At 44.3% G+C, this 20,156-nt stretch overlaps 1 protein-coding gene across 1 annotated transcript in view; it reads left to right on the forward strand.

Moving 5' to 3' along the window:
- Positions 1–19,994: 19,994 nt before the first annotated feature.
- The window catches only part of LOC120022408 (electroneutral sodium bicarbonate exchanger 1-like), a 39,618-nt gene continuing 39,456 nt past the window's right edge, over positions 19,995–20,156 (forward strand). The window contains exon 1 of the mRNA XM_038966295.1: positions 19,995–20,064. The gene's annotated coding sequence lies outside the window, so the exon portion shown is untranslated. The remainder of the gene's footprint in view (positions 20,065–20,156) is intronic.

The raw sequence follows: 20,156 nt of genomic DNA on the forward strand, positions 1-20,156 counted from the left end.
AAGTCGTGACAGCACCCCCCCTTGACGCGAGGCTCTAGCAGCGCGCCGACACCGGCCTCGGGGACGACCCGGAGGGCGACGCGCAGGGCGATCCGGACGGAGACGGTGGAACTCCCGCAGCATTGAAGGGTCCAACAACGTCCTCCACCGGAACCCAACATCTCTCCTCCGGACCATACCCCTCCCAGTCCACGAGGTACTGAAGGCCCCTCGCCCGACGCCTCGAATGCAGTATGGAACAAACGGAGTACGCCGGGGCCCCCTCGATGTCCAGATGGGGCGGAGGAACCTCCCGCACCTCAGACTCCTGGAGCGGGCCAGCCACCACCGGCCTGAGGAGAGACACATGGAACGAGGGGTTAATACGGTAATCGGGGGGAAGCTGTAAACTGTAACTCACCTCGTTCAGTCTCCCCAGGACTTTAAATATCCCCACAAACCACGGACCCAGCTTCCGGCAGGGCAGGCGGAGGGGCAGGTTTCGGTCGAGAGCCAGACCCGGTCCCCCGGTGCGTACACCGGGGCATCACTGCGGTGACGGTCCACGCTGGTCTTTTGGCGCAGCGCGGCCTGCTGGAGGTGACCATGGGCGACTTCCCAGGTCTCCTCCGCGTGTTTGAACCAATCGTCCACCGCAGGAGCCTCTGCCTTACTCTGATGCCACGGTGCCAGAACCGGCTGGTACCCCAATACACACTGAAAGGGGGAGAGGTTAGTGGAGGAGTGGCGGAGTGAGTTCTGCACCATCTCTGCCCAGGGCACAAACGCCGCCCACTCCTCCGGGCCGGTCCTGGCAATAGGACCTCAGAAACCTGCCCACATCCTGGTTCACTCTCTCCACCTGCCCATTACTCTCGGGGTGGAAACCCGAGGTGAGGCTGATCGAGAACCCCCAAACGTTCCATGATCGCCCTCCAGACTCCTGCCCATGCAGGTCCCTGAAAATCTCGTCTATGAAGGATTGGAAGACGGATGGAGCATTCATCAACCCGTACTGCATGACGAGGTACTCATAATGCCCTGAGGTGGTACTAAACGCCGTCTTCCACTCGCCTCCCTCCCGGATACACACCAGATTGTACGCACTCCTGAGATCCAGTTTAGTGAAGAAGCACGCCCCGTGCATGGACTCAATCGCCGTGGCGATAAGAGGTAGCGGGTAACTGTCACCGTGATTTGATTGAGACCTCTATAGTCAATGCACGGGTGCAGACCTCCATCCTTCTTCTTCACAAAAAATAAACTTGAGGAGGCGGGTGAAGTGGAGGACCGAATGTACCCCTGACGAAGGGATTCGGAGACATATGTCTCCATAGCCACCGTCTCTGATTGCGACAGGGGATACACGTGACTCCTCCAGCGTCTACCAGGAGATTTTTCGCACAATCCCCCCGTCGATGGGGTGGTAATTGAGTCTCCTTCTTTTTACAGAAGGAGAGAGAGACAAATCGGCATATTCTGGGGGAATGCGCAAGGTGGAGACCTGGTCTGGACTTTCCACCGTGGTAGCACCAACGGAAACCCCTACACACCTCCCCGAGCACTCTCGCGACCACCACGTGAGAGCACTCTGTTGCCAGGAAATTGTGGGGTTATGACGAGCCAACCAGGGAAGGCCTAGTACCACGGGAAATGCAGGAGAGTCAATGAGAAAGAGACTGATTCTCTCCTCATGACCCCCCTGCGTCTCCATGGCCAGGGAGATGGTGGCTTGCCTGATTAGCCCGGACCCTAATGGTCCACTATCCAGAGGGTGAACCGGGAAAGGTCTATCCACAGGAAGAATGGGGATCCCTAAACTAAGAGCTAACGCTCTGTCGATAAAATTCCCAGCTGCGCCTGAATCGACGAGTGCCTTATGCTGGGAATGCGGGGAGAACTCAGGGAAACAAACAGGTACAAACAGGTGGACAACAGAGGACTCTGGATGAGAGTGGTGCAGACTCACCTGGGGTGACGCCAGAGTGCCCTGCCTCGACTCCCGAAGGTACCAACCCGGCACCGACCGGCAGTGTGCCCTCTGCGGCCACAGATGGTGCACGTGAAGGCCCTTCCTCCAGCCTCCCTATGCGCAGCCCCTCCCAACTCCATGGCCACCGGTGCGGGAGTGCTGGGAGGTGGAACCGACAGAGCCCCCTCAGGACGTCCACGGATGACCAGCAGGTTATCCAGCCGGATGGACATATCCACCAGTTGGTCAAAGGTGGTGGTGGCATCCCTGCAGGCCAACTCCCATCGGACGTCCTCACGCAGGCTGCATCGATAGTGGTCGATGAGGGCCCTGTCGTTCCATCCTGCTCCGGTGGCCAAGGTCCGGAACTCCAGCGCAAAATCCTGTGCGCTTCTCGTCCCCTACCTCAAATGGAAGAGTCGTTCCCCCGCAGCTCTACCTTCGGGCGGATGGTCAAAGACGGCCCAGAAGCAGCGGGTGAACTCCTCGAAGTTGTCCAACGGCGTGTCTTCCTCTCCCCACATGGCGTTTGCCCACTCTAGAGCTCTCCACGGGAGGCATGAGACGAGGGAGGATACTCTCTCCCTTCCTGAGGGAGCTGGGTGAACGGTGGCCAGGTATAGGTCCAGTTGTAAAAGGAACCCCTGGCACTGTAAGGCCGTCCCATCATACTCCCTGGGAAGGGAGAGACGCATCCCACTGGAGCTGGATCCGGACGGGACGGGTAGAGGTAACGCCGGTTGCGCTTGTCGAGGCGCTGGAGAGACTTCCTGTCTCTCCCAGCGGTCCATGGTCTGGACCACGCGATCCATCATGGCACCGAGATGATGTAGCATTGCTGCGTGTTCCTGGATGCGCTCCTCGACTCCTCTGACCGGGGTACCTGCTCTGGCTGACTCCATGGTAGGTGAAAGATTCTGTCAGGTGTGTGCGTACTGGTAGCGAAGTCAGGTGCAGGAGAGCAGAGATTTGTGAACAGGCGCACACTTTATTGAGGCAAAAGTGCAAAACGTGCAAAACAGTCACAAGAATTATGTTTAACAATAAACATCTTCGTGAAATACCACGGAAAAAACAAACCAGTCTAGCGCATCAACAATCAACACGTAACACAAACAATCTTTCACAAAGACATGTTGGGGAACAGAGGAATTAAATACATGTAGATTGATTGGGGAATGAAAACCAGGTGTGCAGGGAACAAGACAAAACAAATGGATACATGAAAAATGGAGCGGCGATGGCTAGAAAGCTGGTGACGTCGACCGCCGAACGCCGCCCGAACAAGGAGAGGGGCCGACTTCGGCGGAAGTCGTGACAACACCTTATGGAACAACATTAGCACAGACACATGCATACACACACACACACACCACACACACACAATAACATACTCACTATACATACACATGGATTTAGTAGTGTAGATATGTGGTAATGGTGGAGTAGGGGCTTGAGGGCACACAGTGTGTTGTGAAATGTATTGTAATGTTTTAAAATTGTATAAACTGCTTTGGCAGCAACTAATGGGGATCCATAATACATTTAAATACAAATGGGCATGATATTGCATTACATTTTTGCTATAACAGCCTCTTCTCTTCTGGGAAGGCTTTCCACTAGATGTTGGAACATTGCTGCGGGGACTTGCTTCCATTCAGCCACAAGATCATTAGTGAGGTTGGGCACTGATGTTGGGCGATTAGGCCTGGTTCGCAGTCGGTGTTCCAATTCATCCTGAAGGTGTTAGATGGAGTTGAGGTCAGGACTCTGTGCAGGCCAGTCTAGTTAATCCACACCGATCTCGACAACCCGTTTCTGTATGGACCTCACTTTGTGAATGGGGGCATTGTCATCCTGAAACAGGAAAGGGCTTTCCCCAAAACTTTGCCATAAAATTGGAATCACAGAATCATCTAGAATGTCATTGTATGCTGTAGGGTTAAGATTTCCCTTCACTGGAACTAAGGGACCTAGCCTGAACTAGGGCTGGGTGATATGGCCAAAATATCACATCACAGTATTACAATTTTTGGGGGGACATTCTCAGTACATACATTCTAATTGACTTCAATGGGTCTTTATTCATTCCGATGGTTTTATACTGTTCAATTCAACCAAAAATAATTACATTTCTTCATTTTCTGCACTCATTTGAGATCAATTCCACACTGCCACGTAGGGCTGCATGATATGTGCAAACAATCTAGACTTGTGATTTAGAGCAAAACACTTGGTTGAATTGTTGGAATCATGGCAATAGAATGACTATTCTAATTCTATAGTTAGAATATAATAGTGGGCACTTTGAATACAGTGTTTGACATGGCAACGAATGAAAATGCCATGGAAGAGTTATTGTGACAGGGTAGGAACCAAAGTGTTGACATGTGTTTACTAAGGGACCCTATACTCTTGGGCTGCAGTCCAAACACTTAAAAGACAGACCCTCGTCCACTTATGCCCTTAGGGGATTCCCTGTCGCCATCTTGGAGGGCGGTCCAAATGATTAGCCAAGCAAGGGAAGTTTGCAATGTAAGCCCCTCCTCTCTCGTTTTTAGTCGGCTTTGTGAGTGTACAATTATGTTCACTCTGGGGCCTGAAACTCCCCATAATTAAATTCACGACGATTGTACATCCGCTAGGAAAAGTCAGCGAAAATTTAAAAACAACATCAATGGAGAAGTCAACATACAAGTGTAAGTATAAACAAATGCAAATAAGTTCGAAATTGTGCTACTAATGCATATGACAGCACAAACACGTCTCGTAAAAAGTAAATATGTTTTTGTTTGGTTCTTTTGGAATCTTTTGGAAATTGTAGAAATAAAACATTTTCCTTCTTCAGAAGTTCCAGCTAGGCAGGCTAACGTTAGTTAGCTAATTAATTTGCTAGCTACCATACATTAGGCATATATTAATAATTAGATATTTAATATAAGTAGACATGCACTCATAATTGACTGTAGCGCATATAAAGCACCCACAATCATCGCGGAATGAACGAGTGGAGAATTTCCGGCCAAGGGTGGTCCATTTAAAAATAATTTCTTCCTCCCTTGCCCTGCAAGTGTATACTCGTGAGACGTCATGATATACGTCTTCAGAAGTGTCCACTTATTTAAGGGCTGGGGGGATAGGGTGTCTTTAAGTGTTTGGACCGCAGCCTTTGGCTACATTGAATGTTTTTTCTTAGCCACTTCAAACAGCTGACATATTCTTGCTTTGAGTATTCCTCTTTGATTTAGAAGAAACTGTTGCACAAATGTACGTCTACACCATCACTGGTATGATCAGGCTGTATAGCTAGTTACGTTTGCTCTTGACTCAGCACATATATTAGCTAGCTAGCGATTAGAATTAGCAATTAGCATTAGCGGTTTACAAAATTTAGGCTCAACTTGCTAAGAAAAGTCAAACTAGCTGTTTGCAGATGTAAGAAACCCAAACTAATAGTGCAATTATAGAACACAAGTGGATTTATATTAAGAAGCAAAGGGAAAACAGCATCGTAGTCATCAACATTGTTGCATGTGCTGCATTGACGATGCAGAGACTGAACGCAAGTGTTTAGTGGTCAAGGAACAACACATGCGCTCCTTGAGTGACAGGGCGTGAGGCTAGGTTTTATGTGTTAAGTGGCTTGGAGAGAGAGAGCACAGAGAGATGACTTAAGTAGCGAAGTAAACTATAAAAATGGAAGTTACACACGGCGTATCACATTTAACAAACCAAACATTAAAATACTGTTATATAAAAACCCAAACCGCCCAGACCTAGACCGATCCATGAAAAACAGCCCCAGACCATTATTCCTCCTCCACCAAACTTTACAGTTGGTGATATGCATTGGGGTAGGTAGCCTTATTCTAAAAGTGATTTTTTTTAAATACAAATCCTCAGCAATCTACACACAATACCCCATAATGACAAAGCAAAAACAGGTTTTTAGAAATGTTTGCAAATATACTAAAAATAAAAAACTGAAATACCTTACTTAAATAGGTATTCAGACCCTTTGCTATGAGACTCGAAATTGAGCTCAGGGGCATGCTGTTTCCATTGATCATCCTTGAATTGTTTTTACAACTTGATTGGAATCCACCTGTGGTAAATTAAATTCATACGACATGATTTGGAAAGGTCCACACCTGTCTTTATAAGGTCCCACAGTTGACAATGCATGTCAGAGCATAAACCAAGCCATGAGGTCGAAGGAATTGTCTGTATTGCTCTGAGACAGGATTGCGTCGAGGCACAGATCTGGGGAAAGGTACCAAAAATTCTCTGCAGCATTGAAGTTCCCCAAGAACACATTGGCCTCCATCATTCTTAAATGGAAGAAGTTTGGAACCACCAAGACAATTCCTAGAGCTGGCTGCCTGGCCAAACTGAGCAATCGGGGGAGAAGGGTCTTGATCAGGGAGGTGACCAAGAACCCAATAGTCACTTTGACAGAGCTCTAGAGTTCCACTGCGGAGATGGGAGAACCTTCCAGAAGGACAACAATCTCTGCAGCACTCCACCAATCAGGCCCTTATGGTTGTGCCTTTTACTCCTCTGTAAAAGGCACATGACAGCCCGCTTGGAGTTTGCCAAAAGACACCTAAAGACTCTCAGACCATGAGAAACAAAATGATCTGGTCTGATGAAACTAAGATTCAACTCTTTGACCTGAATGCCAAGCGTCACGTCTGGAGGAAACCTGGCACCATCCCTACGGTGAAGCATTGTGGTGGCAGCATCATGCTGTGGGGATGTTTTTCAGCGGCAGGGACTGGGAGACTAGTCAGGATTGAGGGAAAGATGAACGGAGCAAACTACAGAGAGATCCTTGATGAAAACCTGCTCCAGAGCACTCAGGACCTCAGACTGGGGTGAATGTTCACTATCCAACAGGACAACGACCCTAAGCACACAGCCAAGACAACGCAGGAGTGGCTTCGGGACAAGTCTCTGAATGTCCTTAAGTGGCCCAGCCGGAGCCCTGACTTGAACCAGATTGAACATCTCTGGAGAGATCTGAAAATAGCTGTGCAGCAATGCTCCCCATCCAACCTGACAGAGCTTGAGAGGATCTGCAGAGAAGAAATGGGAGAAACTCCCAAATTACAGTTGTGCCAAGCTTGTAGCATCATACCCAAGAATACTTGAGGCTCTAATCACTGCCAAAGGTTCTTCAACAAAGTACTGAGTAAAGAGTCTGAATACCTATGTAAATAAGGTATTTCTGTATTTCTGTTTTTTTAATTTGCAAAACATTTTAAAAAACAACTGTTTTCGTGTTGTCATTATGGGGTATTGTGTGTATATTGATGAGGATAGTTTTTTATTTAATCAATTTTAGAATACGACTAAGGTAATAAAATGTGGAAAACGTAAAGGGGTCTGAATACTTTCCGAAGACACTGTATATAGTATATATTGCACTATTTTATGGCTGGTTATGACACCTACATAAGAGTGTCAAAACAAACAAAACCTACCACACAAGGCAAAACATTCGATTACACCAGTGGTTCCCAACCTTGTTCGGTTAATGTACCACCAAGTATATTTTGCTCTGCCTGGAGTACCCCTGAAGTACCCCCTCATGTGCATTTTACCAGTAAGCCTATGGTCTCATGAGTCTTTTCAAGTACCCCCTGTGGATGGGCCAATTACCCCTTGTTGGGAAACACTGCATTACAACACAGCCTACATGTCAACAGGCTATGGTCATATAACTTTTTTTTAAATTCACCATATTAAATTATCATTGTAATTGCACACACATTGATGTTAAACATGCAGCTACCCCAGTGCTCTGTTGCTGATGATTGGGATGAATACAGGAGCAGATTTTAGGAACAGGACACCCTCTTTATGACTGATGACTGATATAAAGGCATGTATGTGATAGGCCTCTCTGGCTTGTGTGATTATGATGGTCATACACTTTATGACACTGTCAAGAAGCATTATTGTCTTAGTCCAATTACAGTGACACGGGATGGTCATAATGCTTCAGGACAGTGTCAAAGTGTATTTTCCACAAGTTATTTAAAATATGATTAAAAAAACATGAGTGTAAAAACAACAAAAAAGGATTTAAGAAACAAACTTTAAAACTAAAGGAAACCTCTTGGGAGGGAAAAACGAATTTGAATAAATTTGGGTTTTGACACTCTTATGTAATGTAGGTGTCATAACAGCCATAAAATAACGCAATATATGTCACAAAAGTGTAAATATTTGGTTCATGACAGTGTTATGACAGGTTATGACAAGTTATGTCAGCTGTTATGACATATTATTGCATGGTTATGAGGTGTCATAATGTGTTATGACACTGGGTGTCAAGTAAAGTGTTACCAAGTATTGTGTAACAATACCAGAGGGCCAATGCGAGTGTACCCATGAGTTTACCAGTCAAATTGCCAGGGTTAGAGGTTCCAAGCCAGGTCTATTCATTCTATTTCGGTGTGTGCTGCTGCTGCATTGTGGGGGGCATTGCCTAGGCAACCAACGTGTCCTTTGCTAGTTTCTTGTTTCAGCAAGGAGCAACAAAGCATCATCACGTTGTTAAGAGCATGTTACCGTAGAAACCGACTCAACTGCACAAATGCCCCCCCGTCCTGTCTTTAATTTTCATGGCAGTCTTCATCCGTAACCGTCAGTTACACGGTTATACTGTAACACGCGCTGCTGTTGACATTGACAGCTTTAGATCCCATGCTTCTTGTGTGTCATTGCCTTGAGAACATACACATCATAGAGTATATGAATGTTATGTGATGCTGTTTTTAGACTGCAGAACGTCCCTAGTCCCCCAAAAATCATATTTGTCTCCAGCTCTCTACGGGGATCCAGTCTTTTGGGTTCAATAGATAGGTCTATCACCGATGTCTGTGAGAGGTTTTGCATGATATTATGTAAACTATGGTGTGATCTTGGAAGGTGTCAGAAGCAGAGGAGGCTGGGTGCGCTTAGGGCACATGGGCTAGCTATGGGGTAGAGGATGAGATGACTTTGTTATTGCTAGGGAGGTTGGCTGCCAGCTTCGCCCCCACCCCTTGTTACCCCCTGGCCTTGAATGAACAGGGTTGGGAACGGCTTATCCCAAATGAGACTCTATGCATGCCCCCCCTTCTGATGCTCTCACACTCCAGGTGACGTTATGGTCCCCGGGTCGTGAGCCCCCCCCATTTAGAGTCCCCCTCCTCTCCCTCTCTGTTAGGGACGGTCAGGACCTTGCTGTCACCCCCATCGGCAGCTGTGTTCTGTGGGTAACTGGGCATGACCAACCAGCTCCCAGGGGGGTTATTTTGGACCGGAGTAGCCGCAGCAGCAGGTTGCATAATGTGTTTTGAAATTGTTATGAGCGGAATAAACCAGCTCTGATTCTGAACACGTGTGCTTAACTTACCCACACCGTGGACTCAACACATGCAATGCATACCAAACACACACTGCCTGACACACATACAATAAACAGCTTTACATGCTCACAAGCATGCTAACAGATTTCCGCAGGCACTGTGCCTATTTTAAGAGGCTTTGAAGTGGTAATGAACCTGGAATGATCAACATTTCTCAGGTGTAAACATTGGCTTAGTATAGCCTTGGCCTATTTGATGCCTTGTATCCATCACAATGAACAGTCAACAACAGTAGCAATGCAGCCCACTGAGCCAAGCCCAGCATCATCACTCCAGCACTCCTAGCCCGCTATCAAACCCCTTTATTTATTTCTTGGCTCACCTCTGAGTGTGCAAAGCTGTCATCAAGGCAAAGGGTGGCTACTTTGAAGAATGTAAAATATAGCACCACAAACGATTATGTTAGGTCACCGCAAAATCACAGAAAGACACAGCCATTTTCCCAGCCAAAGACAGGAGTCACAAAAAGCAGAAATAGAGATAAAATTAATCACTAACCTTTGATGATCTTCATCAGATGACACTCATAGGACTTCATGTTACACAATACATATATGTTTTGTTCGATAAAGTTCATATTTATATTCAAAAACCTCAGTTTACATTTGCGCCATGTTCAGAAATGCCTCCAAAATATCAGGAGAAATTGCAGAGCCACATCAAATAACAGAAATACTCATCATAAACTTTGATGAAAGATACATGTTTTACATAGAATTAAAGATACACTTGAAGCGCGTTCACTAAAAGCTGACAAAATGTCAAAAAGTTCCATAACAGTCAGTAGAAACATGTCAAACGATGTATTGAATCAATCGTTAGGATGTTTTTAACATAAATCTTCAATAAAGTTCCAACCGGAGAATTCCATTGTCTTCAGAAGTGCGATGGAACAGAGCTCCCTCTCATGTGAACGCGCATGGTCAGAGCATGGTCAGCTCATGGTAGACCTTACTCATTCCCGTCTCCTTCGGCCCCACTTCACAGTAGAAGCATCAGACAAGGTTCTACAGACAGTTGACATCCAGTGGAAGCCGTAAGAAGTGCAAACTGACCCATATCCCACTGTGTATTCGATAGGCGATGAGTTGAAAACCTACAAACCTCAGATTTCCCACTTCCTGGTTGGATTTTTTTCTCAGGTTTTTGCCTTCCATATGAGTTCTGTTATACTCACAGACATCATTCAAACAGTTTTAGAAACTTCAGAATGTTTTCTATCCAATACTCATACAAATATGCATATATTAGCAACTGGGACTGAGGAGCATGCAGTTTACTATGGGCACCTCTGGGCACCTTTTCATCCATGCTACTCAATACTGCCCCTGCAGCCATAAGAAGTTAACACTTTTTTGGTTACTACATGATTCTATATGTGTTACTTCATAGTTTTGATGTCTTCACTATTATTCTACAATGTAGAAACTAGTAAAAATTATGAAAAACCGTGGAATGAGTAGGTGTGTCCAAACTTTTGACTGGTACTCTATGTAGTAGCTAATGAGATTGAAGGCTCAGTTCAAGAGGGGTTTGTATGGTTCAGTGGAGAGAGAAAGGTCGGAGCAAATGATACCCCAATGCCAGAGAGATGTGCTCTGTGCATATCACGTGTGTTTAACATCCACACCTATTGAATCAGCTCTCTCTGCTGCTTAGCAGCAGTACTTATCTGTGTTTAGTGGGATATCTCAATGCCTCCTCCAATGGAGGAGCTGTTGCATTTGAAGCCCTCAAATACACTATCCTTTTCAAAATATGTTTCAAATTTCTGATGGTATTTGACAATACCTGAATATACATTTTCTTTGAGCTGTTTATGACCCTAGGGTGGCAACACTTAAATGATAAGTTATTTCAATGGGCTTTCTCCATTCTGATTGTTTTATACTGTTCAATAAAACTTCAACCAAAAGTGTATCTCATTTGAGATCATTTCCACACTGCCACGTAGGGCTGCACGATATGAGGCAAAAAAATCGAGGCCTTATTTATTTACTATTTATTCCAATTGCAATTTAGATAAAAACACTTGGGTGAACTGTTCGAGTCATGGAAATATAATGATTATTCAAATTCTATAGTTAGAATGTAATATTGTGACTGGGAGGCGTTTATAGAATTAGGAATTAGAATACTAATGGGATCTCTTTGTATGTGTTATTGTTACAGGGTAGGAACCAAAGTGTTGGTCAGTGTTTCCCAGAGGCGTGGGACCCTATAATCTTTGGCTACATTTAATGTTTTCTTTTACTTCATGTAGCTAACATATTGATGCTTCGCCTATTCCTCTCTGATTTAGAAGATACTGTTGCACATTTAGGCCTACACCAGCACTGGTATCAGGCTGTATTAGCTAGCTTTGTTTGCTCTGAATTAGTACAATTATTAGCTAGCTAGTTAGCCAGCTAACTAGCGATTAGCATAAGTGGCTAACACAATTTGTTAGCTAACACAAGTTGCTAAGAAAATACAAAATAGCTGTTTGCAGACAGTAAGATACACAAACGAATAGTGTAATTATAGAACGCTTGTGGATTTATATTAAGAATCAAAGCTGAAAGCAGCATCGTTGTCATCAATATATTGTTACATCTGCTGCATTGACCATGCAGACCGAAGAGTGAACCAAAGACAATACAGTAACTCTCTGTGAACAGTCGGTAAATGATCTCGTGGTCGAGCAACAACAAGTGCTCTCCTTGAGTGACAGGAGGCGGGGATTGGTGAGAGAGAGGGAGAGGGATGACCCAAGTAGTGGAGTAAACTATAAAAAACGGATTGGCGTATCACATTTAACAAACCAAACATTGAAATACATCAAATCATATGTTATTGGTCACATACACGTGATTAGCATATGTTATTGCGGGTGTAGCGAAATGCTTGTGCTTCTAGCTCCGACAGTGCAGTAATGTCTAACAAGTAATATCTAACAAATTACACAACATATACCCAATAAACACACGTCTAAGTAGGAATGAATTAAGACTATATACATATATGGACAAGCGATGTCAGAGCGGAACGGACTAAGATACAGTAGAATATTGTAATGACCTGACTAGATCATAAAGGAACAATTGTCCAGACTGAGGCTTGAGTTTACGAATTGACGGTTTATTAACCCAATTTTGCACAGGCTACTGTTTGGCCGTAGCCCACGCCAAATAAATGAAAGATACCCCACAAACCAACCGTGACCTTCTCTTGTGAAGGCCAGACGTAAGAGAGAGAACAATGGCTAAACCTGGTCTTAACTTCCAATGCTCCAACCCCCCTCCACGCCACTCCGCCAACCGCCAGGATGCCCGGCATCAGAACATTCCAGGCATTCCCATGATTGGGAATGGCAGATAGCAGGTTGATTGGCATGTCGGACCCCGCGAACACTGGTACAAGTACAACACAACCCACTAATAGCCTAACACATAACACACAGCTGTCTGTGCGGGTCGCTACAATAGTATAGAATACAGTATAAACATATGAGATGAGTAATGCCAGATATGTAAACATTATTAAATTGTTAATAGTTTTCCATTCCTTAAAGTAGCCAGTGATTTCTAGTCTATGCCTATAGGCAGCAGCCTCTAATGTACTAGTGATGGCTGTTTAATAGTCTGATGGCCTTGAGATAAAAGCTGTTTTTCAGTCTCCCGGTCCCAGCTTTGATGCACCTGTACTGACCTCGCCTTCCGGATGAAAGTGGGGTGAACAGGCAGTGGCTCGGGTGGTTGATGTCCTTGATGATCTTTTTGGCCTTCCTGTGACATCAGGTGCTGTAGGTGTCCTGGAGGGCAGGTAGTTTGCCCTCGGTAATGCGTTGGGCAGACCGCACCACCCTCTGGAGAGCCTTGCGGTTGCGGGTGGTGCAGTTGCCATACCAGGTGGTGATACAGCCCGACAGGATGCTTTCAATTGTGCATCTGTAAAGGTTTGTGAGGGTTTTAGGGGGTTTCATTTCTTTAGCCTGAGGTTGAAGAGGCTCTGTTGTGCCTTCTTCGCCACACTGTCTGTGTGGGTGGTCCATTTCAGTTTGTCAGTGATGTGTACGCCAAGGAACTTGAAGTTTTCCACCTTCTCCACTGCTGTCCCGTTTATGTAGATAAGGGGGAGCACCCTCTGCTGTTTCCTGAAGTCCACGATCATCTCCTTTGTTTTGTTGAAGTTGACTGAGAGGTTGTTTTCCAGGCACCACACTCCCAGAGCCCTAAGCTCCTCTCTGTAGCAGGGATGCAAACGAGTCACCTTTCGGCGAAATTCGCCGTTTTGAATCCAAAATAGGTGACCTATGTGATTCATGTAGATCCGATGAGAAAAGTCTTTTTTTGGGGGGGGGGGTGGCTTTGGATCGCTACTGGCTGTAAGCGAAGGAGTGATGAGCGTTTGGAGCAATACTGTCTGTATCCAAGGCTCAGCCAATCATTCACATAACAGTATGCAGCACGCGACTGAATAAAGAAGAGACAACTAATGTGCTAGTTACATCATCAGCGCGCGCGCTGGAAAGACCGCGGGAGAGTGGAAAGGCAGTTTGCCCGTCCCCTGAACGATAACGGAGAGGTCGGTGAGAAGCCTGACCACGGAGACAGGGGTGAGAAGGTGATGAAGCGTACTTCATGGGCTGTAACCGAAAAACAACTGACATTTGGAAAGTTTGAGGTGAGGGAGAAACTGTGTTGGAACAAATATTGTTAGCATTATTAAGTAACGTTATCTTGCTAGCTGGATCGAATTCTCCGTTAGATAGCCAGAGAAATGTTGAGCAACATTAGCCAACTTAACTGATAAAATATTTGAGTTTATGGTGTGAAAATATGCTGGCTAATAAAGTCAGACAGCTAACATTAGGTACCTAACGTTACAATATCAGGTGCGCTAACCTAACCAATTCGCTATAGTTAACTGATGATGTAACTAGCACATTGGCTGTCTCTTCGTTATACGACTCCTTGCCGTTCTTCAAGTTATAACGTGTTAGTTTCTTACTGGACCCATGTTAACTAGCTAACTACTAACGTTATCTGTGAACTGATGTTTTCCCTCAAAAGTATCTGGTTAATTTTCAGAATAATATAATTAGGTGAAAATGAGGCGTTGCTTGTTAGTGGATTCAGGGATGAAGTGTAGATGTAGCTGGGCCACTACTAACGTTATCTGTGAACTGATGTTTTCCCTCTAAAGTATCTGGTTAATTTTCAGAATAAGAGAATTAGGTGAAAATGAGGCGTTGCTTGTTAAGCAAGTGGATTCAGGGATGAAGTGTAGATGTAGCTGGGCCTGGCTTAAACTTGATGTCACCATAGAGGTGAAAGGAACACCACACACTTTCCCTCTTTCTCACTTTTTCAATACAGTGGATAAAAAGGGTTATGCCAGGTGTACTCTCTGCCTGAAAGAGATCAATTATGCCAACAAATGGTATCATGCTCTGCTGGCACATTGTAGAACAGTTGTCCATAGGCACGTGTACAATGTAATAATGTGTAGCCCAAAGATATTGCTTTTGTTGTGTTGAACTTGACAGTAACAAGTGTGAGTGAGGGGGGGGAGTATTTAATTTTCTACTCAGTGAACTATTTTTGCACACATGTAGCCTTGTGCACTTGATCGATGTCTACTATAGTGGCCACTATAATAGAGCAACAATAGAATGCCTGTTAGTTTCATTCTATTTCTACTTTAAGATGTTTTTTTCCCCAAGTGCAATATTTAGATGTGTGGTCACAAGCATTCTATTATAATATTATAAAGGCTGTCATGGCTAACTGCAATATTAGTGTATTGTTTTTTATCAAGACTTGAGTGTCATTCGCATTTTTTGCTATGAGTTAGGTTCACATGAACCACTTTTTATTTTACACACAGACTGATCATGTAGATCATATTCTTTGTTGTTTAATTAGTTAAAACCTGCATTTCCCCCTAGCAGGAATTGTCACCTTTTTGGGCCCTCGCCAGTTTGTATCCCTGCTGTAGGCTGTCTCATTATCGTTGGTAATCAAGCCTACTACTGTTGTGTCGTCTGCAAACGTGATGATTGATTTGGAGGCGTGCTTGGCCACGTAGTCATGGGTGAACAGGGAGTACAGGAGAGGGCTGAGCACGCACCATTGTGGGGCCCCAGTGTTGAGGATCAGCAGAGTGGAGGGGTTGTTTCCTACCTTCACCACCTGGGGGCAGTCCGTCAGGAAGTCCAGGACCCAGTTGCACAGGGTGAGGTTCAGACCCATGGCCTCAAGCTTAATGATGAGCTAGGAGGGTACTATGGTGTTTAATGCTGAGCTATAGTCAATAAACAGCATTCTTACAGATGGCGATTGCATCGTCTGTGGATCTATTGGGGCGGTAAGCGAATTGAAGTGGGTCTAGGGTGGCAGGTAAGGTGGAGGTGATATGAACCTTGACTAGTCTCTCAAAGCACTTCATGATGACAGAGTTGAGTGCTATGGGCGATAGTCATTTAGTTCAAGGTAAAAACCCAAACCAATCCTTGCATCAATACCGGTATTAGGGTAAAATACGGTATATCTGGACAGCACTCCTGGTTTTACAGAAATAAAAGCCAAAACACTAGAGAATTGTAATAGCAGTCTCTCTCCATGCTGTTTACCTCACAAGACCTAGCCCGCCCCCTGTCACTCATGGAGCGCATTTGTTGTTGCTTGACCACGAGACACTTTCGTTCAGTCTGCATGGTCAATGCAGCACATGCAACAATGTTGATAACAACAATGTTATTTCCACTTTGCGTGTTAATATAAATCCACAAGCATTCTATAATAACACTTAGTTTGTTTCTTACATCTGCAAATCATATCAACATTAGCAAACAGCTAGTTTGTCTTTTCTTAGCAAGTTGTTACTAAATCATGTTAGCCACTAATGCTAATCGCTACTTAGCTGGCTAAGTGTACTGAGTCAGCTATGTAGGTCCCCTAGAAAACACTGACCAACACTTTGGTTCCTACCCTGTAACAATAACTCTGGCATTATAATAATTATTATATTATAATAATCATTCTATTTCCATGATTCCAACAGTTTACCCAAGTGTTTTGATCTAAATCACAACCACTGCACTGCCAGCCAGGCAGAACCTCCCTTGTTTAAAGCCAATTTATGGTCAATCTCGAGAGTGTACTGTCCGTACATCATTTACCGCGTTGCGGCCTCTGCAGGAGTGAGCACATTCATACTTGCGCTTCGCAGAGCTGTTGTGAAGGAAGTTGTCAAGGAAGTGAGTTTGTGTTTATACAGGATGTGCACCCCTACCTACCCAATCATGTGAATGCAGAGCTATAGGGAGCCCTCCGCATTGTTAAAACATTTAGGAGGCACATGGCAATGCGGTATGGAGCTTGATTTGGCCTCCGCAAGCCTCCGGAGGCTTTGCAATTGCGTCACACCATCCGTACGGAGCCTCCGGACCTCATTGCCTGATCAAGCATACATCGGCTTTTACCTGCACTGCCAGCCAGGCAGAACCTCCCCTGTTTCACTGGACTGCAAGCCCACCAGTCAAACATAACCTCCCCTGTTCCACTGGACTGCCAGCCAGCTAGGCCATACAGAGTGCAGCTTGCATTATTGAAGCCCCAACATGATTGGTGTAACTCCCACAGTTCAAAGTCAGATGCTGAGCACTGCTGATTGTGCTGGTTAAAGGTAGATTTAGCAATGCATGAAGTAAACGGAAATATCGGTTCGAATTCAGCAACAACTAAGACCGTTGGAGCATGAGGCTAACTCCACTGTTTTGGTCCTGTAGCTATCACGTTGTAGCTGCGTGAAGCGCACCCGTGCACATGCGCAGATACTCTGTGTGGCTGTGTGAGAGCAGTGGTGCATCGCGCTCATCTGAATATCTGCGCTGCTGCTCATACCAACATCGCTGAGTCTGTTTAATATTATATTATTTTAAAGCCCATCTAGGTAATGATGTGTGCAACTCCCACAGTTCAAAGTCAGTTGCTGAGCATTGCTGACAGTGCCGGTTAATATTATATTATTTCAAAGTCCATCGAAGGACTGATGCTGCAAATTTGGGCAAGCTTAAAGGACCGTTTAAAAAAAAAAAAAAGTTTTACCAAATCTCTATTTTTGATGAAAGCACGCATTTGCTTGTGCACTAAAAAGTATTGCTCAAATCCAACAAAACAGAATATAAAATACTGAAATTACACTATTTCATGTGTACAACATCTGCATCACTGTATTATAGTTTTGCAATTTTTAAAAGGACGTTATTTAGTGTTTTTGGAGCTTTGTTCATGTTTTCTGCATCCCCACATTCTGCCGAATGAGCCTGAGGAGGTCTATCGCTGGTCGGGTAAGTTTTTCAGAACCAAGTGAAATCACATAAAAAGTGTCTGTACACTTCTATAGCATGCCATTTACATTCCAAAGTAGAGATTGTCCTTTAAGCATGATGGTGCAATGCCCTGATTGTTGATAGGCCTAACTCAATGTGTCAATGTTTGAAACTTTATTATTAAATTGCCCCATTTCTGGGACAGCATTTTGCATCAGTACATTTATGATAAAAGAATACATCTACTTACTTACTGTAGCCAAACTGTCATTTATGTTACCTTATGCTAATACTGTTCCAGTACAGGTCCATGAGAAATAATTAAAGCAGATATGTGACCCACCACCTGGATTCAGTCCTACTGTATGTAGTACTGTAGCAGAATTTGAAGCTCAGAGCAAAAAAAATATCTTATACACTGCAGTTGTATGGTAGCGTACTAAACAACCAAAAGGTTTCAAGATTAAAGACTGGTTTATACTAACGTTATGTTTTTTTTTTACATTACCGCCTCTGTTAAACACACAATATCAAATAAAATATATGTTTATTTGTCACATGCACAGGATACAGAAGGTGTAAACGGTACAGTGAGATGGTTACTTGCATAGTGGGGTCTTTTGTTTAAACATGTAGTTAGCTATCTAGCTAAATAATGAACCATAATCCCAACTCATAACATTACTATCCTGCATGAATCTACAGGTAGCTAAAGCTAACATTAGGCTATAACTCGCAATGCAAATTGCTCTGAGATATGAATAATATTACTACACAGATCATACATGTAACATTAGCTAGCAAGCCAGCCAGCTTAAGTTAGCTAGCTAACACTACGCTTTAACTTGCAGTGAAAACAACTTTCTGACAAAATTTGAAATGTAGAATATCTAAAAATGTAGCTAGCTAGACTCTCTTACACGTATACATGGATGAACGCTTCTCTCGCTCTGTCACGGATGCCATGGTTGCCCTTAGTTTGAAGATGTAATCTGGAGACAGGTGTTTTATACAACAGCTTTTTGTGTGTTCTCTTTTCGACTCCATCCGCATATTTGCAATCAAACACCTGAATTTTCTCCTTAGCTATCATACTCTGCTTCCACCGAACATTTCACTGATTTCAAAACTCTGCCCTCCAGAAAGTGGAGAGCATTAGCAACACATTTGCAGTTCTTTGTGATATCGTTCAAAAATATGCGTTAGAAAGGATTACCTACACATACTGAGCAACTCATGTTATAGACGGAAACGTGCTACATGGCAGACCAATCCGAACTCATCTCTCGGCATATCCAGCCCATCCATTATCTCAGCCAATCGTGGCTAGCGGGAAGGTTCCTTCCTTTTTCCGTGGCTAAACCAAGTAGGATCGTAATTTAACAATTTTATTTGTATTTACAGATGGCATACAAGTTTGTTATTAAGGCACATGAAAGTTCACATGTTCCAGAAGGCATTTATGCCAAAAAAGGCATTCTGTAAGAAAAGAAAAAAGGATTACGTTCAAATGCCTCTCCTGTGAACAAGTCACATATAGGCCTAACCCCCTAGTGTAGGGGTATTCAAATCTTACCCTATAAGTTCCGGAGCTTGCTGGTTTTCTGTTCTACCTGATAATTAGTTAATGACACCCACCTGGTGTCCCAGGTCTAAATCAGTTCCTGATTAGAGGGGATTTTCTTTTTTAAGCAGTAGAACTGGCTTCGAGGTCCAGATTTGGATTGGAGGGCCCTAGTGTACCTCACAACAAAGATCTCCTGGAACATGCTTGTGATAAAGTACCATTACCTTTCCTTCAGAGGATGGAAAAATATGAATCTCTAGCCTCGTATGACCATCCTGATCTCACGAGCGTACGGTATTCTGTTTTGCTGCACGGATTCTGTTAAATGAAGCAAAACAAGAGTGCAGTGGTCAGGATGGGGGATCAGGCTAACATTTCCTAGCCCAGGTGAAGGAATACTGTCAAATAGGCCTAATCCCGAAGACAATACATAATAATAGACTGATAATCCTGAAATCAAATCAAACACACTGAAATGCTTTGTGTCACAGCAGCTTGTTCTCTGCAAAGGCATCAAAAGCTGTTGTTCCTGTTGTTCTTTGAATATCAGACAAATATCCATCTTGTTGGTAATTTCGGTGGTACCTATACTAATGGCTGGAGGTGCTGTGATACCAGTCTGGTGGTCTTATAAAGTCGTTTTTATACGCCTCTGGCTCAGTCGCGGTTTCAACTGTCAGTTTATTGGTCCATTTAAGGCCTAACATTTCTTTCCATCTCTTTTAGGGTCTGGACGAGGAGGCCATCATTGACCTCGGGAAGACCAGCTCCACCACCAACACCAACTATGAGACGGAAGACCTGGAGAGTAAGTCTCGTCTAGACTTCTTCCCTGGTCCATACAGCCCTACCAACTTACTGTACCTTTGTGTATGTCTATGCATGTGTGTTAATTTCTGT

This window comes from Salvelinus namaycush, chromosome 27 (assembly GCF_016432855.1).
Source record: "Salvelinus namaycush isolate Seneca chromosome 27, SaNama_1.0, whole genome shotgun sequence".
NCBI classification, from domain to species: domain Eukaryota; kingdom Metazoa; phylum Chordata; class Actinopteri; order Salmoniformes; family Salmonidae; genus Salvelinus; species Salvelinus namaycush.